We start from the raw sequence: 27,294 nt of genomic DNA on the forward strand, positions 1-27,294 counted from the left end.
AGGCACCCAATGTGCATGTTCTGCTCTTGTACTGTTAACAAGTCTTCTTTTCAAGGTCCAATTAGTGCTATGTTTTTGGCTTTTTTGATGTTTTTTGTTGGTGATTTCGCTGTTTAAAATGCCCTCAAGCATAGTGCGGAAGTGCTGTCTAGCATTGCCAAGTGCGAGAAGGCATGATGTGCCTTACAGAGAATGCGTATTAGATAAGCTTCATTCAGACATTAGCTCTAGTGTTGTTGAGTGTGAGCTCAGTGTTAACGAATAACAATATATATTAAGTAAGATGTTTTTAAATGAAAACACACACATAAAATAAGGCTGTTTATCGGTCAGCTGATGAAAACCTGTATTTCCTCCAGGAGTGATTGTTTACTATTCACTACCTCAGTGTCCATAGTGAGTTTATAGAACATAGTTTATAGCGTTTATAGAATGTTGTTCTATAAGCATAGAGTTTATAGAACATTCTGAATAACAGAATTGGTATGTGTGTGTGTCTGTGTTTGTTCTCAAGAAAGCTGGGATTAGTGATGGCTTTTTGGGCATTTGTCTACACATGCTATGGACCCATGAGCTTGCAATAACTGTCTTCAGTTGCTCATTTTCTGCTGCTGACATTGGGTTAATAGCTAGACAAACAATTGAGATCAAAAGTAGTATGCTATTTTGGATATTGTGAAATGACTTGACTCTACCTATCTGTGGTCAAACCATAGTTTTTTCTCCATTTTAACATGAATCGACAGCCTGCTTTTACCTAATATCAGTATCTATAGTGAAAGGAAAAACAGGCTTTAACTCAGAGATGACAAATATGTGGCCCACTGGCCACCTGTCCCTTCTCCTTGTTCATGGTTCATGTTACTAAGGGCATGTGATACTCTTGCTACACCCTGATGTGATTATAGCATCATTCTCAGCTCGGTGCTGTAGGAGGCCACTAATACTGGGTTGGAGTGAAGATACTGATTGAAACTGTTCCTCATAACAGTGAGCGTAATATGTTCTCGTCTGCTTTGATAGACTCCAAATTGTATGCACAGTGTGGATTTTGTGATACCCAATAAAAAGCTTCTAGGAAACAGTCCTGAATGGGCTGTATATTACCAAGTCATCATATGTAATGCAGGATTCTAGCATAAACTTGTACTGGCTCCTACTGTGGTTAGGCAAGCTTCACAGTGATCGCAGGGAATGTGTTCACAATAACCAGTAACCCCAGTCAACGTTTCCAAGAAAGGAAGTTCATCCTGTTGCTCTTCACTGTAAAGCAGAGTGAAATTAGATCAGAACAAAAACTTAATTATCATGCCCTATTTGTTCTCTCTCATTTCTCTCCCCTAAACCTGATTTCCATAATTGCTAAATGGTATCTCATTTATAAGGAAGTTCAAAATGCAAACATTAATGCTTTTCTTTTAATATATTATAAACTCTAATTTTGAATTTACTTAAATTTTCTATAAAATCTGGTGGATAATAATGGAAGTTATAAGGATATTCTGAATGAAGAGGTCAATGAGGGGTGTTTTGAATAAGTGAAATGCATAGAGCAGCTTTTGATAGGATATGTTTATTTTTCCAGTTTAAAAAAATATGGCTTTCCCACAATCAGGAAAGAGTTTTCCTTTCTCCACTCTTGCCTTTAACAAGTTGTGTTGAATCTCCATTCCCCATATGCTGGTTATATCTTAGGCAGGTGACATAACTTTTCTGATATTAGGAACACTATCCTTTTCAGATTTAAGTAGTCCAGTTCTATCTAAAAAAGAAAAAAAAAAAATGAAATTCTGTCCTCCATGCAGTTGAAAGCTCTGCCTCTCCCCAGGAGGAGCCTGAGTGAGGGCTTCCAGACCAGTGTTGGAGCAGGGACACGACTTCCGTTCTTAAAGTTTTTTCTTTATGTCAACTCCTCCCCTATTTGCTCTTCTGCTTCAGGCTCCTCTGGCTGGAGAGGAGAAGACAAAATATTGCTTTCCTGGCTCTGCTTATAAATCTTGACTGTTCATTTCATGGTCTCTGCCAGGCAGCTCTCTCTCATGGGGGGTTTTTGTGGGTTCTTAAGGAGCACTCTCCACTCTCAGTCTCTTGCATCCATGCTGCAGACCCCTATCTTGGAACATATAGATATTCCTCAGCTCCTGTCCAGGGATTTCCTCTGGAGTCCTCTCATGCCAGCAAGAAACCCTCAAGGACAGGATCCTTTCATAAAGGACCTATCCCAGTTCTCTTTGGCAGTGTCTACTTGGCTTTCAGGGAAATACATATGCTTGTTCTACCAAACTCTGGAAATGCATATCATTCACACAGCTTTTTTCTCTCCTTGTTTTCAGGCAAGAATTATACACTGGTCTTCATGTTTCCCATATTCCACGGGACATATGCCAAATTTTCCAAAGGCCTCTTTCATTGCATATGTTCATCGTCCTATGGGGATGTCTTAGTCCGTTCAGCCTGCTATAACAAAACACCATGAATTAGTGGCTTATAAGCAACAGGTATTTATGTTTTATAGTTCTGGAGACAAGGAGGTCCAACATAAGGGTGCTGGCAGATCAGGCATCTCGTTCATAAATAGCTGTCTTCTTGCTGTGTCCTCATATGGCAGAAAGGGCAAGGAAGCTCTCTGGGGTCTCTTATATAGGGGCACTAATCCTAATCATAAGAGCTCCACTATTGTGATCTAATCACTTCCCAATTGTTCTACCTCCTAATACCATCACACTGGGGGTTAGGATTTCAACATATGAATTTGGGGGGACATAAACATTCAGTCTATAGTAGGTGGCATCCAACTCAGAGTTCCAAAGCTCCAAAAATATTAAGTCTGGAAGTCAATATCCCTTCCTTGTGATTGACTCTCAGTTTCTATTTCAAAGGGTAGCTTGTTGCCCCTCTCCCTTAGCTTAGAATTGGAGAGAAGACATATCCTCCACCCTTCTGCTTGTATGAAGGGAAGAAAAATGCCACAGTCCATTTTACTATTAATTCCCTTCTATTATCCTTTCCTCTCTGATCAATCTTTCTTGAATTTCTTATCTTTCTTTATGTAGTGTAGAGGTGGACCATAGGCTAAGAGTTGCTGAGGTGATTTTGTCCACCTCTTAGAATATCTGTGGGAAACTGTGTTTGCATGTGTGATCCATTGCCCTCAGCTCTGGGGCCTCATTAGAAAACCAGAAACTTAACCTAACATATACAATTGTTATAGACTGAAGAATTTGTTCCCCTCAAATTCGTATGTTGATACCCCTGTCCTCATGAAGTTATTAGGAAGTGGGGCCTTTGGGAGATAATTAGGATTAGATGGGGTGATGAGGATGGAAACCTCATAAATGGTACTGGTGTCCTTGTAAGTGCCAACACAGAATGTGCTTCCTCTTTTGGCTCTCCACAATGTAAAGATACAAAGTCAACAGTCTACAACATGGAAAAGTGTTCTCACAAGAACCAACCATGCCCACAACCCAATCTTGGACTTCCAGCTCCCAAACTGTGAGAAATGAATTTCTGTTGTTTATAAGCTCCCCAGTCTATGGTATTTTTGCTAAAGCAGCCTGAACTAAGACAATGGTGTAAAGAAAACTAAGTCCTCTACAATTCAGGCTGGTTTTACATTATTTTTCATAGACTCCCAGAAGAGATAAGGATTATAGATATCAGTTAGTTCATCACATGATGGTTAAATTTACTCCACAACATCCCTGTCATTCAGTCTCAACACCTCCATTCATGGTGATGACACATTGTATTTGGGAACAGCTCTAGCTATAAGTCTGTCTGTGTATTAAGCCAAATTTGCTTGCTTTGCTGTAATTTCTTCCTAAGATTCTTCTTTGTTCTTTGAAGCTAAAGAGGACAAGCTGTTCTCTCTCTCTCTTTTTTTTTACATGAAAATCTTTAAATATCTAAGGAGAATGCAGATGTTTTTCTTCTTTTCTTCCTTGAAGACTCAGTACTTCCACTGACTCTAATTGTTCCATACAGAGAAAGTACCCTGTCAATAGAGAGGTTTCCTTTGGACACAGTTCATTTGCAGGGAGTTGGACTTACACCAAGTAGATTGGGAGAATTTTCTCCCTTATTTTGGGATACTCTGTTTCTAAATTCCACCCCTCCCAACCCTGAGTGTCTTTTTCCTGGTGGAGTCCTATTCATTCTTTAGAATCTGGACATCTCCTCTCTGCCTACCTCTGTTCTTAAATATCACTTTATATGTACACCTTTATTTTGGCACATATGACACTGAACAGCGATTTTATCTATTCAGTCATTCATTCATTATTTATTTTATAGCCATTTTCCCTACTAAATGCTAAGCTCTTTGAGATAAGAACAATGTGTTGTTATTCATTCCTGGATTCCCCTTAGGTCTGGCACAAACTAGAGACTTGATAAACGATGTTGAGTGAATGCATAAGTGACTGCAGACTAAGACTTCAGTCTTTTTAGCAGTTGTATCGTATGGTAGAATCATACTGATCATGTTGCCAACTTACATTTCTGAGACTTCTTCACTTTTGCTCTGCTAAACCAGACTTTCTCCATCACAGCTACATCTACACGCATACATTTTAACCCTATGTATACATTGCAAAATTAAGATCTGGAAAGTATATATATATTTTAAAGATTTTATTTCTTTATTCATTCAAGAGAGAGTGAAAGAGCACCAGCGGGGGTTGGGGGGAAAGGCAGAGGAAGAGGCAGAGGCAGACTCCATGCTGAGCAAGGAGCTGGATGTGGACCCTAGGATCATGACCTGAGCCGAAGGCAGAAGCTTAACGGACTAAGCCAACCAGGCACCCCTGAAAAGTATATTTCAATTTAAAATATTTCCATATTATTTTAAACTATATATTAATCCAGAGTAGACTTTATATTAACTCACAGTACAACAGGTACTTGAAAACAATGAAACTTTATATCTTTTAACCTGTCCTTCATTCTTTCAGATTACCCTTCTCCAGGGAGGTTTTATTAGCTGTTTATGTAAAACTTCCTGATGTAATAAGCTATCAGGTACCTGAGAATCAACAAGGAGAACAAAGTAAAGTAGATTTTGGGGGTTTGCTTTTGTTCTTTTTTGATAGCACAGATTACTGTGGGGGAAGAAAGGGCTTTCTTGCTCCTATTCCCAAATTCTATGTTTTGGACAATGTGATCCGTTTGTTGTTTTCATATCTGCAGCATGTCCACTAGGTTCCTTTAGGTGTTTCTGTGTCTTTTCCTCCCTGAAGACCAGATCAACTTGCTCATTTTGAAAGCAATCATTTGGCAAAAGATACCAAAACAACATCTGAGCAACCAAAGTATGTTCTCAAGCAGACTTGAGTAGAATAGCGGACAGATAAAATAGAAACTCAGTCCTCATCTGGAATTGTTGCTTCCTTTGAACTGTCCTTTACTTCCCCTTAACTTTTCATGTGGTTGTGTTTAAAAATAAAGCAAATAAAAATAATCCTGATTAATTCCCTTTGTAAATTCTCTTGCACATTTACTAGGTTCATAGATTTATTATAGCACATCATATTGTAAAGTGTATGGTGTGGGAACTATGGTTGGAAAAAAAAAAAGAAAAACACTTATAATTCTGTTTTAACCATTTATCACAAAATTAGTATTTTTCCACTAACCATGTCATTATTTAGTGTATGCTCAAATGTGCTTTATTTCTCTTCTGAATCCATTTCCTACCCCCACCCTCTGCCCCAGGGAAGAAATGCTTGTAGTTACAAATGGATCTCCATGGAAAAATCAGGTCAGGTTATATTAAACTTATTGTATTTGGCTATTTGAAATTTGTCATTATAAGTGCCTGAGAACACAAGGAAGGATGAAAACAGAATGCAAGGAATCAGGTAAAGATTAGCAGACTACCTTGGAATGAGTCTGGAACATCTTTGTGGCAAACTATTGCTTTCACATTTTTAGAGCACTTATCTAAAAATCCTTTTCACAACCAAAGGCAATTTTTCCAACCCCTTGATATTTATATTCACTAGAAACAGAAGTGTGTTCCAGTAATAGTCTGATTTCTATTTATATGTTATCAACATTTTAAGTAGTTTTCCTCTTTCTTCATCCCTGTAAACTCCCTAAATTCAAATTTTGCTTTCTCTCCAACATTTAGCACATCATTGGTGCTCAATAAATGTTTAACAGTTGGGATACTTATGTTTAACAGCTGCAGCATTGACTCCAAGGACAGCTGCCTTTTAATGGTGTGTGAAGTGATTTATATGTAAGCGGCTAAAACTCATAACTAAAGCACTTAGCACTTTAGGCTCCTCTGGGACTAAAGGTGATAGATTAAGGTAAAAGGATATTATTATTTAATTCTGAAAGAGGTAAATTACTCTGGCAAAATGTTATTTGATGTTGCTGGCAAACCACTGTGGTCTAACACTAGGCTGCCATCAGGAAACATGGCCCCGCGGTTGGAACTGTGGTATAGGAGGCAGGAGTCCTGGGTACTATTTCTGGTTAATTCACTGACTTCCTGGGTGACCTTGGGCATCTCACTTAACCTCCCCATGCCTCAGTCTCCCTTCTTAGGAACTGAGAAGGGCAAAGCTTTCCAACATTCTGCCCTGAAGGGACATTTTAAGAATAAAACTTCAAAATGCTTCATTTGTCAATAGCGTTTTTGCAGTAATGGATGGTTTGTTTTTCTCCCAGCTGCATTGCTGGCTGTAGGAAGGCAGTGCATATTAATATGCCCTTAGCCAGAACACACAAGTGAGTGCTCAGAATGGCCATGGGCTCAGGAGTCTGTATTTTCGAACAGACACCCCTGCCCCCTATCTCTTGTCTCATGGCTTGATTTCACACCTGTCCATGCACAACTCTTGCCATTTTGCCTTCACTGTTTTTGTAGATTTTGAAGAAAAGAAATAAGCACTTATATCAACACATGGTAGTAAAAACAGTTTGGATGGTGAATCAACTCTGGCAATGACCAGAGAAGAGCCTGTTCATGTGTTTGGGAAAAATGACAAACAAAACCCCAAACGGAAGCCTTCTGCAGGTTCTTGAGTTGAAGAAAGAGTAGAGGACGAGGGTCCTTAGCTCAGTCTATCAGCCCCGAGAGCCTGCTGAATATGTCATGTAATTGGAGCAGGGAGCTTTTCAGATTTTGTAGGACCGTGTTTTGAACTTTAAACACTTTTCTTCCGTCTGAATTCCTGGAATGACTACTTAGGCTGCTGTTCTTGGCAACACCTAGGCAGGCATGTAACAATTCATCCACACCACCTGTCACATGTAAGTTCTTTCAGAAGTTGGTAGGTATGAGGTAGGCAGTATACGGAGGAAGAAAAGAGAATAAGAGAATATCACCATATAAAATCTACTCAGTTTTTGTAAGTAATAGACTAAAATGTTTCACTAGAAATTTTTCCTGATGATTCTTTATCACTGATGAAAATATATTTGGCTTTTCTTGGGAGTATGGAGACTGTCACTGACTCTGATCCTCATTTTAACTATCTTTGGAAAGACAATAATTAGCATACACCTAAATAGTGCAATGGCTCCTGTATGGGGAAATTGAAGTGACCTTGAAGGATACTGGGAAATACAGTGATCTTAAAGGTAAAGAAAAAAGATTATATGGGTAACATAAATATGCTCAGCTATTTTTTTGAGTTTATGAGTTATGGCTACTGGTTACCATCATATTTTATTTTTTTAACTGATGATAGTTATAAACTACACTATGATTTATTGCTATTTTGTGATTTTTTTTTTAAAAAGTATCTTATTTCAGGGGTGCTTTATCTAGTATGAGAATATATGCTAAGTTTATAAAACTCTCACATATGTGGACTGAAAGGCAAAGAATTGGTTATTCTCTTATTTACAGCTTTAATCAAGAAGTTTATCAGGCAATGAAAACAACTTTTAACCATAAAAGCTACTTTTAATACTAAAATTCCCACAGGAAAAAATAAAATTGATAATGTGAATCTAAGACTTTGATTACAGCATAGTAGTTTCTAAAATTCTATTTCTCCCCATTATAATCATTACTTTTTATTTTTATTTTTTAATTTTTTTATATAATCATTACTTTTTAAAAAATTTTTTTAATTTATTTGAGAGAGAGAGAATGAGAGAGAGAGAGAGCATGGGGGGGGGAGGGTCAGAGGGAGAAGCAGACTCCTCGCTGAGCAAGGAGCCCGATGCGGGACTCGATCCTGGGACTCCAGGATCATGACCTGAGCCAAAGGCAGTCGCTTAACCAACTGAGCCACCCGGGCGCCCATAATCATTACTTTTATAAGGATTTTGGTTAATCTGAGGTGTCTTTGGAATGTAACTTTCAGATTTTGGTAGAAGAGGCAATAGATACTAAAAGCCAACAAATCCTTATCTGAAAAAATATGTGTATAATTCTTTTTTTTTGTATATATAATTCTTAATACAAGTAGTAAGAAACAAAGATTTTATGACAAATAAGATTTTATGACAAATAAAAAGCTATGTAAGGAGAGAGTTGCTAATGATTCTTAAGATTTTTTTTTTTTTTTTTTTGAGGGAGCGAGCAGGGTAAGGGGAAGAGGAAGAGGGAGAGAGAATCTCAAGCAGACTCCCACTGAGCACAGAGCCCACATGGGGCTTAATCTCACAACCCCAAAATCATGACCTAAGCTGAAATCAAGAGTCAGATGCTTTAACTGGCTGAGCCACCCAGGTGCCACAATTGTTAAGAAATTTTAATGTTGATTTCATTATGCTGATTATGAAGGTACTTTGAGGAAACAACACATCAGTTAATGTTGATGTTAACCCATGAAAGAGGTGTGAAAGAGAGCAATGGTTAAAAAATACAAAATTTGAAAAAGGAAATAAAAGCTTTGAATTTCACAAAATTAAGGCATTGAGCCAGATTTATCCAATATACAGTCTACCTCAAATCTTTGTGACACAGTCTACCTCAAATCTTTGTGACTCAGTGAAATCAAACAGAGCTGAATTATTTGATTAGATTGACGTATGCAGGTAAAAACGACATAATTACTGACTGCCAGGTTTTATCAACACTATGAGGTATATGTTACCACAAAGAAAGGTTAAGTAACTTGTCTGAGATCACACAGCCAGTAAGTGATAGAACTGAGACAGCACAAACTGACTTCACAATCTGTATTCCCAACCACTACACTGTATTCCCACTCCAGGAGTTTTGTGAATTCTGCAGAAATGGTGGGATTAAAGTGTCAAGATGCTAGCTGGATTTAGGCATGCCACAGTGGTCTCCATATTAGCAAAATTACCTTTGGGAGATACGGACTCAGCTATTTTTCCCTATCCACAATACACGTAAAGCCAAATACACACACAGATACACACATTATCAGTTTGTAAGGTAATTCTCCAATGTAATAATACTATCTCAGAATTGTAAAGATCTACAAGTAATTTTAAAAAGCCCACATTAATGTATTTATGTCAAGAACCCTGAGGGTCTGAGATAGTACCCTACTTATGAGCTAAGGGTTAGCCTACCACAGACTCATGATTGTTAGAAAGAGATGAGATTCCTGCGTTAGAGACAAAGGACTTGACAGGCAGCATAGGCTTCATGTTTGCATTGATTCCCTTCCCCACCACCAGACCCCAAGGGAGTCACTCAGAGACGGATCCAGGTAGATCCTCTGCATGCAGTGTGTTTGTGTCACAGCTGAGGAATCCCAATCTTTAAAGGGGCTGCAAGCAAACCTGCCCAACCTTTGCCTGGAGGGAGATCTCACTGTGTTTTATTATTGTTATTATACTGGGCAGCAAACAAATCTACCCTCTGCCCTGGAGGGTGACACTACATATATCTTCCGAGGCTGTTTGCCACTCTTGAAAAGAATGTCTTAAAAAGACATTTTGGAAAAAATATCTGGGATAAAAGTTATTAATAACTCTGCTGACAAGACATGCATATTCACATAGGGACCCACGGAGAACAGTCTCCCAACCATATATTGTTTCCTATAATCCATGCCGTCTCATTTGACACAAATTCTGTGAGATTTATAAGGTAAATCTTAAATCTTATATTTTCTATTTTATAGATTTTTCTAATTATAAAATGATTCTGTTGGCTAGATAAGACTAATATAGCTTCCATAACCTAAAAATAATTTAGTTGATGAAGTATGTTGGTGTTTGAAAAAAAATCCCAAATATACAAATTGATACTGAAAGAGAGTAATTCTTATAAAGTAAAGGATTAATATAAAAAGGATTCCCCCCCCGAATACTATTTTATATTCTTTGCTTATTTTTTATTAGCTATTTAACCAGGGGCAAAGGAGCTAAGTGTAAGGGTATGTATTGGTAATCACTGATTCATTGAAGGAGGAATAGAAATAAAGATAATACTCTTGCTAATCTACATTATCAATCAATAGAAAGAGAAATAGAAAATTGATCTGAATTGATACCCTATGGAGGACTACAGCTTTTATGTAATGGAACACCATTATATGCACAATACACTTAGCTGCCCAGTTTCCAAGGTGTATAACTTTTAAGTGCACTTGATTTTGAGGCCAAGGCATCCTCTAATAATTGGAAGAATTTAAACCCTAATGAATGTGTTCTACTCCAGGAATTTTAAAGTAATTTGCCTACTATTACTGGGCTCTTTAATTTAGACAAGGCAGGTTAGATTTCAGCCCACTTTGATGAACAAAATTAAGCCACAGAAAGTTGGTTATTTATCTGTAATTAATGAGTAAAGAAGAGAGATTAACGTGGTGTCATGTAGGGGGTGTGTGAGGGTTGGGGATAGGATGGCTCTCATTTTTTTGTCTCAGCTCCTACATGAAGTGATAAACAAAAAACAAAAAACAAACCACAAGGAAACCAGTGGAAGTCTCTGCCAGCTTGAAGTGAATTAAAGCAAGCAGCCAAAGGGCAGTGAATAGTGTTGATCATTTACTTAGAAGTACTCTTTGGGTTTGTGGCTATTTCAACACCAAATGAGATTATTGTTTCTCATTTTAGGAAGCCTTTCCATTATTACTGATGACCGACACAAGCAGAAAAATGGCCACGATTGTACAACATCCAAAATATATTTGCAGTAAATTCTGGAAGATTTGGCCTCATCCATCAATTGAATAGGTTGTCCTAAATACACAAGATCATTCAACTCACAGCATCTGTGTAGCAGTTGACAAGATATCATTGTTCAGTGGGACATTTAAACCTTGTCCTTCAGCAAAGTGAAATGAGAGAAATGTTCTCCTCAAAAGTCAAAATCTAAAAAGCAAAATTTGACTGTCAAATGGTCAAGTGTGTTAAAGGTGAAAAATAAAGCTGCTGAAACACTTAGGTCTTTTTTTAGACTCTTGTTTCCCTGGCACGTGGAATCTTTCTGAGACAGGGCTCATTTTCAGTCACTGTTTATAATTCTTTGCTCACCTACACATAAGCTCTGAACTAATAACATTAAGGTCATGTTAACAAATTTATACAGGTTTCTAATCACTGTGTGGTTGGTTATTAGTTTGGGGTATATTTTAATGACTAGATCTTTAAACCTTGTGTTGCTTTTTACCAGTTCCGAGCTCAGAGATATGTGTTACAGAATAAATGGGAATTTAGAATGAAAGATCAATATGAACTTAATTTAATTCAATGCTGAAAATATTACTTTTATTAATTATTCTTTTTCTAGGATTTAGCCAACCCACACCTATAATAATTGCAAAAAATGGTAGCAAAGATGATAAAAGTAATATATTTTGTCATTCAGGTCAGTCCTAATAGAAATGTATCAGCTAAAATTTTGGTTAAATATTGCCTTTACTTGGGGGTGAGGTAGCGTTGTCTAGATAAAATGTGAGATGAGTAGTTAAATTTAGATTTCAAATAAAAGATGATTTTCTTTTCAGCATAAATATTTATACTAAAATAATTAGTTTTTTGTCTAAAATTCAGATTAAACGAGCAAAATCTTTTTTTTCCCCTAAATCTGGCAACCCTAGGGTGAGGGGAAGGCAATGTTTGAAAATAGGTAGATTCTACTCAAATCTCAAGTAGAAAAGGTGAGATCACACTTGTTAAGGCAGCAAGGCAGCTCTGGTAAGTTTTTTCCTATCGTTCCCCTGTTTATCAAACAAACAAGTTACCAGGACCATTTGTCCTCATCACAATCCTGGCCCAGTTTTTAAAGTATTGTCTTTTTTTCCTAGCACTTTAAAAGTAAATACATCCCTCCGCTTGGAGATTTAGTTTTCCCCAAGTATCGTGCAGCCACGAGATGGCAGCAACAGCCCATCATACCCCACCCCCTCCCCGGCATCCCGGAGCCAATTTTCTGTACCTTGTCCTCTTTCTCGTAGCAGGTTTCAGCTTGTCACTTCTCCCTCTTTGTTTTCTATTTTTACTTTTATTCAAATGCCAGAAAAACCAGCTGGTTGAAGAAGTCATGTGGTGCTCCACACGTTTGTCACAGGGGGTGCTGTAACTGAAAAGCTTAACTGATTTTCTAGGCTGTCGGGCTGAATATCAGGCAGGAGGGCAAAGGGACACACGCTCTGGAAGCTGTGGCTGGGTTGATGAGGACACAGAGTTTGACTGTGCTCTGCTAAGCCCTGGACACAAGACCCATCCTCCTGCATGTGGGAATCTCTCTTGCCGCTGGCAAACACAGCCAGGAGCAAGGAGGTGGGGTCGGGGGCTCAGGTGAGATTCCCCCAAAACTGGAGGTGAATTTTTAGTGGCTGTGATTTGTTCTTTTTCCAGGAAATGAAGTTTATTTTTACAGAAATAAAACCATTGCATTGCCAAACTGTATACACAGAGGTGTCAGGAATTGATCTTGAATTTGTAGAGTGAGTTGAATACTCTAGAGATTTTTTAAGTTGTGCAAAAGGAGAACTTTACCATTTTGTTAAAGATAGAATCCCCTAAAATTCTTTCTCCAAGGAAAGAGAGAGGTGCTGAATACTGTGAAGAAAAAATGGGTTAAATGAATTTGAATTCCATTCTCGTCCTTACTAAGTGCATGTTATCCACAAGATGAAAGGCACTCCTCACGCTGAAATTCTTTTCCTCTCATCTCTGTGTCCCATCCCTACTCTTGTGCTGGTCCCCAGCCACTGTGGTACCCAGTAAGATCTGTAGGAGATGTTTGTGCAAAGGTTTTGCTATTGATATTGACTAATACTCCTCTCTCAGAATCCACACATTAGTTCTTTCCAGGGATATAGCTTTTTTCATTTGACTATTCCAAAGCAGATTATAAACATAGTTTGGATCCTATTTGTACTATTTCATTGTTCTTCATGTTCTTCATGTTTGAATATATATATATATATATATATATATATATATTCAATTAAGCTGGATATTTCTCCTTATCCTTCTCTCATTTAGTGGAGAAAATCAAGTACGACACTCTTTTAACATGCTTGACATAGAACTCTTGACTTCTTTTTTGGCCTGCAAACAGTAATACCAAGAGAGTCTTCTCTGAGACAATGGACTTGGTCTTTGCCACCACTAACAGCCAGCATTTTAGCAATGAATGGGTCTGAGTAATGGCGAGAGCTTGGTTCATACCTCCGAAACTTGCTATGATGGCCCAGCCTCCCGTTTCCTTTAGATCTGCTCTTGACTCTTCCTGGAGAAAAATGGAGAGTTCAAGGTTATCATGAGAATCTTCAACCCACTGGATATCTCCTGGATCTAGGAATATGTCAGTTGTCTGTTTCTTCTTGCCATGGAATGTTTAAAATGGGGAATTCTATATGTAAAATTCTACTTTGTAATTATCCATAAATTATTTTCTTCTGCTCTGGTTATTTTAAGCAAATGGTTTTCCTTAAAGTAGTCTTTAAACCATACATCAAGAGATTGCCAAGTAAAAAAACACAAATTACTTTTCAATAACATTTTCCAATAACATTGGGATATTCATTCATTCATTCATTCACATTTTATTTATTTGACAAATATTTATTGCATATCATGGTACGAGTTGGGGAAACAAAACAAAAAGATCAAAATGGATATTGCTCTAGCCTTCATGGAACTTAAAGTACATAGGATGGTTTATTTTAATGGAATTATATATGTATTTAGTGATTTTAAAATTAGAGGCAGTGTAATATAGTGGAAAGAGGGAAACAAATTAACATTCGATGAGTACCTCCTATTAAAGGCATGTGTCATCTCATTTCTCACCTCTCACTGTAGTATACCATCTTATGTCATGAATGCATAGACACAAATATTTACCACTTTTTAAAAAAGATTTTATTTATTTGAGAGAGAGAGTGGAAGAGACAGAGCATGAGCAGCGGGGAGGAGGCAGAGGGAGAGGGAGGGGAAGAAGCAGACTCCCCACTTAACAGGGAGCCCAATGTGGGGCTCAATCCTAGGACCCTGAGATCATGACCTAAGCTACCCAGGCGCCCCATGTTTAGCACTTTTAAACAATTAGTTATAAAGTTTATCTGGTAGGAAAATGTCAGTATATCTCCTAATTATAAACTCTATTCATAGGCTTATTCAACAACAAACATTTATTGAAAGACTATTTACTGACAGATGTGATATAGTGTGTAGTCTAGTAAATAGGATGGGCAATATTCCTGCCCTCATGGAGATTATCTTTGAGTAGTTGTAACAGTTTTATTTTATTTTATTTTTTTAAGATTTTATTTATTTGTCAAAGAGAGAGAGAGAGCACAAGCAGGGGGAGCTGAAGGCAGAGGGAGAAGCAGGCTCCCGCTGAGTAAGGAGCCCAGTGTGAGATTCGATCCTAGGACTCTGGGATCATGACCTGAACCGAAGGCAGACGCTCAACCGACTGAGCCACCCAGGTGCCCCAGTTGTAACAATTTTAAATTAGAACTATGAATTTACTGTTTTAGCATTAATTAGAACTAATCTTCTTGGCAAAGAAGAGAACTTCTTTCTTCTGTGGTTACAGGATTCTCAAATCTGTATTTCCTAAATGAATGAGGCCTCTCTGCAGTTATGGGGAAGGTCAGTGTGCAGAGGAAGAGGGACAGTCATGTCCACCTGTGCCCAGGTCTCCAAGAGAGCTGCAGAATGTGGGTCTTATGCCCAAGATAGAATCTGTTTTCCACCCCATTTCATAGTAAATGTAGTATTAAAACCAAGACAGGATTTATATAGATAAATAGATATTTGCCCACTCCTTTCTCTAAGTGTTAGAAAATTATGTTTGTTAAAATACTTTGATTAGAAAATAATAATTGTGGTTTTTTTTTTTTTGGACTCCTAGAGATTTTTTTTTTATTCTTATGTTAATCCCCATACATTACATCATTAGTTTTAGATGAAGTGTTCCATGATTCATTGTTTGTGCATAACACCCAGTGCTCCATGCAGAATGTGCCCTCCTCAATACCCACCACCAGGCCAACCCATCCTCCCCCCCCCCCCAGAACCCTCAGTTTGTTTTTCAGAGTCCATCGTCTCTCATGGTTCGTCTACCCCTCCAATTTCCCCTGCTTCATTCTTCCCCTCCTGCTACCTTCTTCTTCTTTTTTTTTCTTAACATATATTGTATTATTTGTTTCAGAGGTACAGATCTGAGATTCAACAGTCTTGCACAATTCACAGCGCTTACCAGAGCACATACCCTCCCCAGTGTCTATCACCCAGTCACCCCATCCCTCCCACCCCACCCCCCACTCCAACAACACTCAGTTTGTTTCCTGTGGGTTTTTTTTTTAAGGATTTTATTTATTTGTCAGAGAGAGAGAGAGAGAGAGAGCACAAGCAGGGGGAACAGCAGGCAAAGGGAGAAGCAGGCTCCAAACTGAGCAAGGACCCTGAAGTGGGACTCGATCCCAGGACCCTAGGATCATGACCTGAACTGAAGGCAGATATTTAACCTACTGAGCCACCCAGGTGTTCTGAAAATAATAATTGTTACTTTGACATTCAAAATAATATTTGGTGGGCTATCAGATATCTACTCATTTGCTTCTATTGAGTCTCTCTCTCCCCTATCTACAAATTCTGGAAGTTGATCACCAAGCATATTCAAAAACTTTTTCCTGGGATTGGAAAAACCATGAAGTATCATATATTATACATTGCTTAGCTACGGGTGGTGGAGAAAAGTTCTCACAAGGATGTGGGCATAAGCCATCTCTTCAAAATTCAGCTAAAATGACGATGGACAATTTTCTGTAGGCAAAGCATGACAGAACCACAGCTTTTATGGCATTCTGAAATCCTATGGACTAAGACTTCAGAAAACGTTGCCCCTATTTCATCCCAAAACTTGCGCCTGCAAACCCAATACAGCTAAATATAAATGTATATGTAGATGGAACTTTTTTACCTCTTTAACATAAAATGCTTTTCATTTGATTTCTCTTCATTGCTGCCAAGATGAGTAGATAGATACACTGCAGCTTGTGGTTTCTGGATTTTGTTGCAAATGTTGGAGCAAGGGGCTGATTGATTGGTATAAACATGTAGCAATGGCAACAGCTGCTTTAAAAAAAAAGCATAAAAAGGAATGAAATGATTAAAAATAAACAGTAGTTACATTTATGACATATACACTGCCTGGATATTTTTAATTTTCCTTGCCTTGGCTAAAAATGAAACACTCGTACAGATAGCAGTAAAATAACTACATTCCAAATTCAAGTGTTTGTGCCTCAGAAGTATTGAGCCTCTTTAGACCTTTTTAAAATTTTTATTTCAACGTCTTTTTTTATTGCACTAGGCTTAATTTTCCGTAAATGTTATTTACTTAAATTTTGAAAATGTGGCAACTTTACAGCAAATTGTAAGCTTTTCCTTGATCTTGACTCTTATAAAGTAGATAATACCAAATGAAAAAATTGCTAAGTATTTATTTTGCTATTAGAATTACCTAACTCTTATTTTCAATAGTCAGTGATGTCATGAGTCATATGCTAGGTGACATCTGAAGTGGCATTTTGTTTTTTTTTAATTCTCAAACTTTTAAAGATGGATCTTTGAGTGATCTCCCTATAGATAGGAATACCTTATTCCCAAGGATGGTTGGGTTTAAACAGTCTGATATATCACAGGAATTTACTTTCTCTAACTTTGAGATTGGTAAAAACATTTTTTTTAATATCTTTTTAAAATAAATGTTTTTTGGTCACATTGTTCACAAAGTAAGAGACTGTGAAAACCAGAATAGATGGTTAAAGACCACATTGTCCAAACCTCCATTATTCTGATGCTAGCTAGTCTTATAGACTGGAGACACTGAGGGAATTTCCCCATCTCTTTGAACCCAAAGAAAGTGAGAGAGAAAGCCAGAATTAGAAATCAAATCCTAAGTTTCAGTGACCAGTGAGATTTTTACATTAAAAACAAAAACAAAAACAAAACAAAAAACTGTCTTCTCAGGGCATGGTATTAACCAGATCTTGCTTCTTCCTAAGAGTTTACTCACACATACACATTTGTGGCCTTGAGCACTCAGAAAAAATAGAACCAGGTCTTAGATTTTAGGCCTTAATTATCCCACTTATTTTTCACCTTCTCCCTGGGAGACAAGTTAGATTACTGTTTCTGTATTACTGACAAGGAAATTGAGGTACAAAGAGAGGAGGTAAGAAGCACAATAAGACACTTCACTTTCTGACTGAGGAAAAGGTTTTGTTTCAAAAGGTCTTTTGTAAGTTTATTGTTTTCAACTCAGAATTCATTTCCCCATAAAAAGTCAAGTTATGCATAATTGTTGAGTGCCTATAAGAAAACTTCTAGAATATCTATTTAATATACCTTCTATCCAGAATGTAGCTCTGAATGAAGTTCAGTGTAGAATATACACATGTCATTTTTAATGACACTTCTTTGGGGAAAATAGATTAATTCATCATGGGAAATTGGAATGCACAGAGTATCATTTATAGGGCTATCTCACTTTCTTTGGGTTCAAAGAGATGGGGAAATTCCCTCAATGTCTCCAGCCTATAAGACTAGCTAGCATCAGAATAATGGAGGTTTGGACAACGTGGTCTTTAACCATCTATTCTGGTTTTCATAGTCTCTTATTTTGTGAACAGTGTGACCAGAAAACATTCATTTATATAGTCATTAATGTAATACTTCCAACATATTAGGGTATATTTGTTCTTTACTCCCATCTCATTCTTTCTTATATTTTTCCTAAACTTTTGTCAGTGAAGAAAAGAAAATGGCCTTTATCAGGTGTCTTGGTTAGGCCTTGCCTCCAACACGTTCAGAGCCAAGGAAAGCAGGGGAAGGAACGGTTGGGTGTCTCAGGTTGGGATAAGTAGAAAGATTATGCCACTTGTGTTTCAAAGGCTTACCCAGATTTTAAGAGTGTTGAAGCTTATACACTGTGGTGGGCTTTATTTTTAAAAACAATGAAATTTATCAATAAAAAATTAGGTAAAAAAGTAAATATTTAAGGTGAGAACAGAAATAAACCAAATTAAAGATTTTCAAAAGCCTGAGACATACCACAAACATCACAAAATCCCAAACAACCTAACAGTTTTCTTTATTAACTCTCTGGCACAACTTTTTAATACTTTTTTTCATATTTTGCCTGCCTTCTCTTTGGCATTTTATATGTCAGTGAATTAATAATATCACTTCTCTATCAGGAATAGAAGGATGATTTAATCTTTCTTGTCTTCTATCATGATTAATTCTTATTGATATTGGGGGTACATAAATATGTAATTTCATATACAGGTATGTTTATAATCTTATTACAGGTTTGTGACCTCAAACAAAGGATTCCATACATTCTATTTCATGTGATTCCCATAAAAAGGTGTTATACATTTATACTTGTATATGATACATTATTAAATATGTTCCTGACAGGATGGAACTTCCATTTTGACTAGTTATTAAAGAGAACTGAATCCTCTGTTTATAATTTTACATCTCTGATTACCGGATGAAGTTTCCATAGATTGGCTTCTGACACATTACCTTTCAAATCTTCTTTCTTCCCTACGTATCACCTACTTCTGGTGCAGGGCACTGAGGTAAACATTCATATAGTACTATGTCAAGGTGCAAGTGAATCAATACAGGAGGTAAGAGGAGTATTCCTAGAAACACTCCTAAACTGGGATAGCTAACAACAACTTATTAAGAATGGAAAAGACTATGAAATCACAAAAACCTATTACACTAAACATACTAAATATGCACCCAAAATTCTCTTTCACTGTATTTTCACAGTGGCATCTCTACTCCAAACTATCCTAACAAGGGGGAAATACAGAGTGGAAAGAAATAGTTGTATTAACAGACTCTGGTTAAAATACCCTAGTTTTGTAAGGCTCACGGTGACATCTGATCACAATTGTTAGTGACCTGTTCACATGGGGGCTCTTGAAGCTGAAGCATTAGTAGCTTGATGGTAAATCTGCATCTGGACTCAACACACTTTCTGTTCTTTTTGTCACTGTTTTCCAGATCCCAGCTCATGTCCTCTAGAAGGGGTTCTGTTTGCTGTTTATAAGTAGGGACTATACCTAGTCAAAATGGAAGTTCAATCTAGTCAGGTATATATTTAAAAATGCTTTTATCCATACCACAATTGATGATGATATACAGTTTATTGTAGACTTAACACAGACTAGATTTAACATGGACTGATAAAAAAAAGTTCAGTGGGGGTTTTTTTGTTGATTTTTTACTTTTATTTTTAAAGACAGTTTTTTAGAGTAGTTTTAAGTTCACGATGAATTTGAGAAGAAGGTACAGAGCTTTTATATGTACCCCTTATCCCCCCACATGTTCACCTTCCAATTCCTCTTAAGGAATTAGAAACTCCTAACCCTAGGTAGTTAAAAAAATTCAGAACAAACTACTTTCTCAATCTCTTCCCTCCCTTTTTCCTTCCCCTTCCTTTTCTCCTTTCCTCATTCCTTCCTTCCCTCTTTCCTACTACTTCTTTCCTCTTTTTTCTTTCTTTCTCATTTATTATTTTAAGGACCTCAGAAATATAAAATTAGTTTAATCATAATCTTTAGTTCATTATACAGCATCATCTTTCTTGCATGCATTGTCTTCTTTCTATATTAAGTAATTTTTCTTGATTTTTAAGTAACATAATGAATATTCAACTGAGTATCTTAAAAGAACAATAATTCATAAAAATTGTGTTCCTCCATTATCCCTCAGCTTCCTCATAGAGACGACCACTATCCTAAATTTTGTGTTCATCATTCTCTTGAACATCTTTACATAACTAGAGAATATATTGTTGTTTTCAAACATCATAAAAAGGGTATCATACTATTGTAGTCTCTTGGGAATTTTTTAAAATTCTATTTCATATTACAAAAATTGCTCCATGTTATTCTATGCTACAACATTCAATTGTGTTAAATTGCTGTAGTATGGTCATTAACCTTCCTTTTGATGGGAATTTATATGCTTTCCAGTTTTTAGTAATTAATTACTTGAGTATTTTTCCAGGAGTGAAATTTCGAACCCATAGTTTGTTATCATTTAGTTTGTAAAGATAATCTCAACTTGTTTACAAGACAACTTGTAACCATCACATTCATATCTGTAATATATAAAGAGATCCTTTTAATCTGTTTCTCCTTCAAACCATAATATTGTTAAACTTCTTAATTTTAGCCAATGAATAGGGGAATATCTCATTGTGGTCCTGACTTCCCTAATTACAAGTGTAATTATTTCTTCGTGTATTTTTTGGCCAAATTAACTTCATTTGTTTTGTCCATGTTTTATTGCTTTTTTTTAAAAGAGATTTGTAGGAGTTCTTTTTATGTTCTTAATACTAATCCTTTCTCAGTTAAAAGTATTATAAAAATCTTCTTTGAGTGTAGCTTGTTTTTTTTCCTTTTGAAATATATCTTTTAATTAATGGAATTAATTAATATACATATAACTTTCAACTTTTTCTGGTCAGTAGCTTTTGTGCATTGTCAATAAAATTTTCTTATACCAAAGTCAGTAAAAAGTATTTATTTTAAAAGATTTAATGCAATTATAATATCAATGTCAAGTGATACTTGATAGGGTAATTTCTTTTGACATTCTTTCTGCTGTGTGTGTGTTTACATGTATTTTCTACCCACAGTTGCACTAACATGGACACTTTCTTATATCAAAATAATTACTGCATTTGCAGTTCCATTAAGTTCTGTTATTAACAGAATCCTCATGAATTATATGGGCAGGTCACTTGATTTCGCCTATGTAGTTTTGAAAAAAGCCTGGTTTTACTTATTTATCACCTTAGATGATAGGTTCTCAAGCCTCAGCATGCATTAAAATCACCCTGGTGGCTTGTTCAACTAAAAATTGATGGGCCCACCCACAGGCTTTCTGATTCAGTAGATTTGGAATGAGACCCAGGAACTTGCATTTCCATGAAGTTCCCTGTTGAGGTTAATGCTGCTGGTCTGGGAACCTCACACTGAGAGCAATTATCTTAGACTAACTTTGCTTGTATGCTCCTTATGAATTTCTGCTTTTATTCCTGTCCTTTCTGACCATTGCTTCAGTGTCTTTGTTTTCTCACCATGTGCAGGCAGTAAGGTGTGTTAAATTCTGCTTCTTTCAGAAGATGGAGAGTTGAAAGCTGAAATTTATCTTCTTAGGAAGATAATTTAAATAGCATTTAAAATAACAGGCAATCTGTTGACCTTGCAGTGTAATAGTATGTAACACCCCTTGCTGGCTGCAACAGCCTGGGTTTTTACTCTATTTCACATACATTGTTGTATAAGATATAAAGGGGACTTGAGTTCTATAGGGGAGGGTATGAAAAGGCAAGAAGGAATTCAGTTTGTGTTTCCAGAGGGAAAAGGCAAACATCTATTCTGGAATAACTATTTATAGGTGACTATCCATTTATAAAGCAGTTACGTAAGCTGGTTTAAAGTAATTTGGAGATTTGGAGAATATTCCCAGGATTTTGGTTCTAGAAGCTTCCTGACCTTCTTAGCTATGCCTTTCATTTATTTGCTTTGGTTTCAGAAGAGGCTTGATCTAACAGAATGTCATGATTAATAAAATCTTCTTCAAATTCTGGCTGTTAGCTTTGCAATTGTATTTGCCAATGAATGAAGTTTATAGAATTTTAATCCCACAAGTGATATTTCAGATTCACGAATGCTGAGTTCCATCTACTTTTTGAACCACTGTTTGGTATTTCATTGTGGACAACTTATTTTTCCTGTAAACTCTGTTGCTCTATTACAATGGTACATAACAAAAACAACCATGTTAACAAAGACAAATCCATTATTCATTTGCACAATAAAAATTAATTGAATGCCACCCTGTGCCAAGTCTTCTGTTTGGCAATGGAAATAAAATAATGAGCAAGACTGATATATTCCCTCCTGCTCTGGTCTCATATTCTTGCAGGGAAGAGAGATAAGTAAATAAACACTACCAATAAAACACTGTATGGTATGTAAAATGATAAACATATTCCAAGTAGGGCTGATGGGATCTGGCAGTGAAGAGATTCTGGAGTGTTTTGGCGTAATGAGGAATGTGGCACCACACACATATAAAGGAAATGAGAGCCATTTCTACTTACCTCAGATTAAAAAGTTGGTACTCCTGGGACACCTGGGTGGCTCAGTTGAAGCGACCTAATCTTAATTTCGGCTCAGGTCATGATCTCAAGGTCCTTAGATCAAGCCCCATGTGGGACTCAGTGCTGGGCATTGAACCTGCTTGAAATTCCTTCTGCCCCTCCCTTCTCACCGTCCCCTCTAAAGAAACAAAACAAAACAAAACAAAAACTGTTACTCCTCCTCCCTACAACCCTTCTTTTGCTCTACAGTGCCAAACTTTTATAATCAATAAACATTCTTGAGTAAGCATTTTGTTTGGAATTCAGTCCCAAAGGGCAGGGAAAAGAGACCTACACCCCTCAGGGTTAGTTCACATTCACATAAAAAAGAACGGGACACAGCCTCTCAACTTAGATACCAGGAATTAGGCAAGCGCCAATCAGCCATAATAGAAACGAATACTGAGAAAGATTTAATAGCCTTCTACAGTGAAGCATTTGGCAAAACTTGTCCAAGAGCTTTGGAAGGGCTGTTGGGCCCCTTACCATTTTTTCCCCCCAAAGAATCCATTTTGTCTACAGCCTGAATTTCATAGCAGTGATCAACTATTATAAACCAGAGTAATAGCATCTTCGGCAGTATTGCTTGTAAAAATAACTGGGGAATAGCAGTAGACCTGCTGAGAGCACCCTAGGGGGCTGCAATGCAAAGCTTCCTGCACTTGTAAGATAATAGGATGATATTCCCCTTGGCCACCAGTTGTGTGGTATAAAGTCCCTTAAGGGATAAAATCCCACGACAACATTTCTTTACGTTTCCTTCTCCCCACCTTGCCTTTTGGCTTCACTTACTATTTTTTTTTTTTTGAGAAATAAAATGCAAATACCATAAATAGTCTTATAATAATTAATGTGCTTCTATTTTTAAATGAACATCTGCAATCGCAGGAAGTATTCATAAAACTTCAGTTTTTTTTTTTTTTTCGATCTAGCATCTTCTACCCTGGTACTTGTCACTTTCCTTCAAGTCCCTTGTCAAAGAGGTACATGCATGACTGACATGATAAGAGAATGTGTTAGAAGGGAAGAAAGAAGAGGAAATGTAAATCTCTCCTCTAACATCAGCACCCTTCCCCATGCCTGCAGACTTCATAAATCAGGTTTGGTAACGAAGGTGGAAGGTGTATGTGCTGTGTGAGAAGAAAGTGGTGAAGTTCCTGTCTGAGAATGGAAAGGTTCTGATAGTGAACTGAAAACTCCCAAGTTCATCAGAAACTAATCTTTAAGTCTGGGTACAGATGGGGGTGCAAGGATCATCTCTCTCTCTCTTTGTATTTGGCATGTTTTCAGTGCTCTAAAGTGTCTAATGTTACTATTTATAAAATTATTTTGAAAGTAATCAAATTCAGAGATAAATACAAACTATGGTACGGTCCTTGGGGTATCATTCTAGCAAGTAATCAAAATACCTTGTACAGATGCATATATCATTAGATATTAAAATTGAATATGCCTTCGCATTTGTTCCTAGTTAGAAACATGATCCTGTGGGAAAATCTGGGAAAAATATAAACATTGGTTTCCGAAAGGTTATTTCATTTTACGTTACATAATTGCCTCACTTATTATCTGTCTTTCCACCATCTGAAAACCAAATGTCTAGTCTTTTTCTACAAGTGTTCTGGGCTAGGTTTAGTTGCAAATGCATTTCACAATCTTGCACTGGAGGAGATTCTTTGTACTTGAAGCTAAAGAAATTGAACCAGGGAGTTACTAAGAACTTTCCAAAATATAGTAAATTAATGCTTTGCTTTCTATTCTTGGGGAGTTACATTTAGATCTTGATTGGCTAGTGGTCAGGAGTACAGTATTTTAGTTTAATATATACTGGTTGGTTTAGAGCTAGGCAATTAGAGGTAAGGACAAACTTTTTTCGACTGTGTGCAAGGATAGCAATAGAAAAACAAAGATGTTACAGGTCCTGATGAATGGGTTCTACCAGTAAGACAGAAGAACACATAGAGAGTATTTTTATACTGTGCATGTACTTTGTATTTATAGAACATTTTTTATTCCAACATCTCAAAACAAGTTTAAACATACTTATTATCAGCTGAAGGAGGTTACTCCCCTGCCAAAGACATTAGGATGCTGACTCATTAGGTTTCTAACTAACCCAAGGTCACTTACTACATTGGTGTAAAGGTTGGGGACATGGAATTATAACTGTTTTTTTTTTTTTTTTTAATCCTGCCATTTCAATCTCTCCACATCTTGACCCTAGTACTTTCTCGATGAAAGAACTAGGAAGAGACCGAAGTGGAAGTCAGATTTCTCCCGGATGGGCATAGAGACATTGAGTGAACAGGGTTAAAGGGAGTATCTGGGGGTCATTACTTTTTCTTTATTTTTCTTTTTAAACCATGTAATCTATTGATATATCTATTAGCATCAAAATATTTGATATTGAGAAAACACTCTTAGATAAACTCTAAATTTAATTGTATTATCAAATGTCTTTGAGCTGGAGCACTCTTTCTGGCTATGAGCCCTACTAGAGACTAGCTCAGTACTCAATTTAAGATTGAAGTTTTATACCTGTGCACAGCGCCAAGTGCATAAGAGTGATATAATGTAAATTTTTTTGAGAAAATGATACAGAAAATTGAATAAATTAATAGTGCAGACTTCTCCATAACATCCCATTTATATCAACATCTATGTAACAACACTTCAGAACACATAAATATTAAAAAATATATAAAATATCTGACTTGGTATTACTTCTGCTTTCTTTTTCTAACATGAAATAATTCTGAGCTACATCAGTCTTAAGTGTTTCTCTTCTGATGAATGTATGTTTTTGAAGGTATGTTGAACTTCTAAGATAATAAGGCTGGAAGCAATATGTCTTGTTTTCATGATGTCTAGAGTAACTTGCAAATCATAATGACACAGACTGTCTTCTTATTTTTTTTAACTCTGAAACTAGCAAAGGTGCCCAGAGGCTAATAAATGATGGGTGAATCTCATAAATGTAATAAATACATAATAACTAACTAAATAAATAATAGATATATGGCTTTGCTATTGACTTTCATGAGAGATACATGTGTATAGGAAGGAGAGACGCAGGTTGACTGTTTTTAAAGTGCTTTATAAAAGGATCCATTTAAATATAATATATTGCTATTATTCTAGAGGCAAATACTTCCCTATAAGTAAAGGGCCTGTCAGCATTTCTATTGGAAGCTTTCATTTTAAGAGTGTGTAACTCAACCCTAAATTGTGCTGTCAGCTGAAATGTGGTATATAAAGTTTCAGTGTCATTGCCATTTTTTTTCAACATTTAGAATCACAAAACTCCAAATTTTTTTTGCACATGTGGACATTAATCTAAAGCAGAAGTCAGTAATTCCCAATGCTATCAAATTTTATTCCATCTGAATAAGATGATATTTCCTAAGAAATCAAGGCTGCCAACACTAAGGAGCATACGTAAATATATTTTTGTGATTCTGCTTTATGTCAATGTTTTGGTCAAATATAATGTGTAGGTGGATGCTGTAATACTGGCTTCCAAGTCATGTGGAGGAAAATAATTATGCCTAGGGCACTGGAAAAAGTTCAATTTTGAACTCGAGATGTGAAAGTATTAACAATCACGCCTACTGAGATGAACTATCTACCAGTGACATTTAAAACTAGCCTATTCATTTCTATTCTTTATGAGCTAGATGTCTATTTCAGGAATTTATGGCAAACATCTGATCCAAAAGTAGTTATGTTCTTGACAACAAAAAGTGATAAAGAAGCTGTAGAGAGCAATGAAAATTGATGGGGATAGAGAGTGATAAACAGCAAAAGAGACCCATTAAGGGCCAAATGATTGGTAAAGCTGAGGAGAAGGGAAGGAGAGTAAATTGGAGTGCGGGTTGATCATTTCACAGGTGCAAACGGCCAGCTCTTACCTACCACTATTTCTGCTTGCTTCTGGATGGAAATCTGAAGGTAACTTAGAGTTTGAGCCTGACGTCACTCTGGGGTTATAAGAGGGAAAGAAGGACCATGACTTATGCTTTAGGGAACTTAACAGGATAAAGTCCTCAAGTTTTAAGTTAAGTTCACAGAGGATTTTTTTTTGTAATTTTTTTTTATTAAGATATATTATTTGTTTCAGGGGTACAGGTCTGTGATTCATCAGTCTTACACAATTCACAGCACTCACCATAGCACATACCCCCACCAATGTCCATCACCCAGCCACCCCATCCCTCCCACCCACCACCACTCCAGCAACCCTCAGTTTGTTTCCTGAGATTAAAAGTATCATTTGATCTCACTGATATGAGGAATTTGAGAAGCAAGACAGAGGATCATAGGGGAAGAGAAGGAAAAATAAAACAAGACGAAACCAGAGAGGGAGACAAAGCATAAGAGGATTTTTTTTTAAATCAGGATTGAGCACGATAAAAATTAATAGAAGTGTGAAGTGTACATTTCCTGGAATGTGTGGCTTCTAATGAGTTCTGACTTTTAAAAGCATAGTGTAATCTTCTCTTCAGATATTAGAGACTCATCTTTGGTCAGTTTTTGTTTTCAACGAAAGACTCAAAACACAATACTTTGGTATCTTAGAAGTTACATTTAAGACTGCATTTTCCCTTCCTCTCAGCGAACAAAAATAAAGAGTACTATTTGCTTTGCTTGTCATTCTTATCACCACAGGGCAGGTATAAGCTGAGTGGAGAGAC

At 36.7% G+C, this 27,294-nt stretch overlaps 2 long non-coding RNA genes across 3 annotated transcripts in view; both read left to right on the plus strand.

Moving 5' to 3' along the window:
- The window catches only part of LOC123863348 (uncharacterized), a 420,091-nt gene that overhangs the window by 148,076 nt on the left and 244,721 nt on the right, over positions 1 to 27,294 (plus strand). The window lies entirely within an intron of this gene.
- LOC123863349 (uncharacterized) lies at positions 1,729 to 11,710 on the plus strand. The gene is made up of 2 exons (XR_006795539.2): positions 1,729 to 2,498; positions 11,008 to 11,710. It is a non-coding gene; the product is annotated as an uncharacterized LOC123863349 (long non-coding RNA).

The sequence above is a fragment of the Mirounga angustirostris genome, unplaced genomic scaffold (assembly GCF_029215605.1).
Source record: "Mirounga angustirostris isolate CCGP_5_RB_7025 unplaced genomic scaffold, mMirAng1.0.hap1 SCAF_1, whole genome shotgun sequence".
Taxonomy (NCBI): Eukaryota; Metazoa; Chordata; class Mammalia; order Carnivora; family Phocidae; genus Mirounga; species Mirounga angustirostris.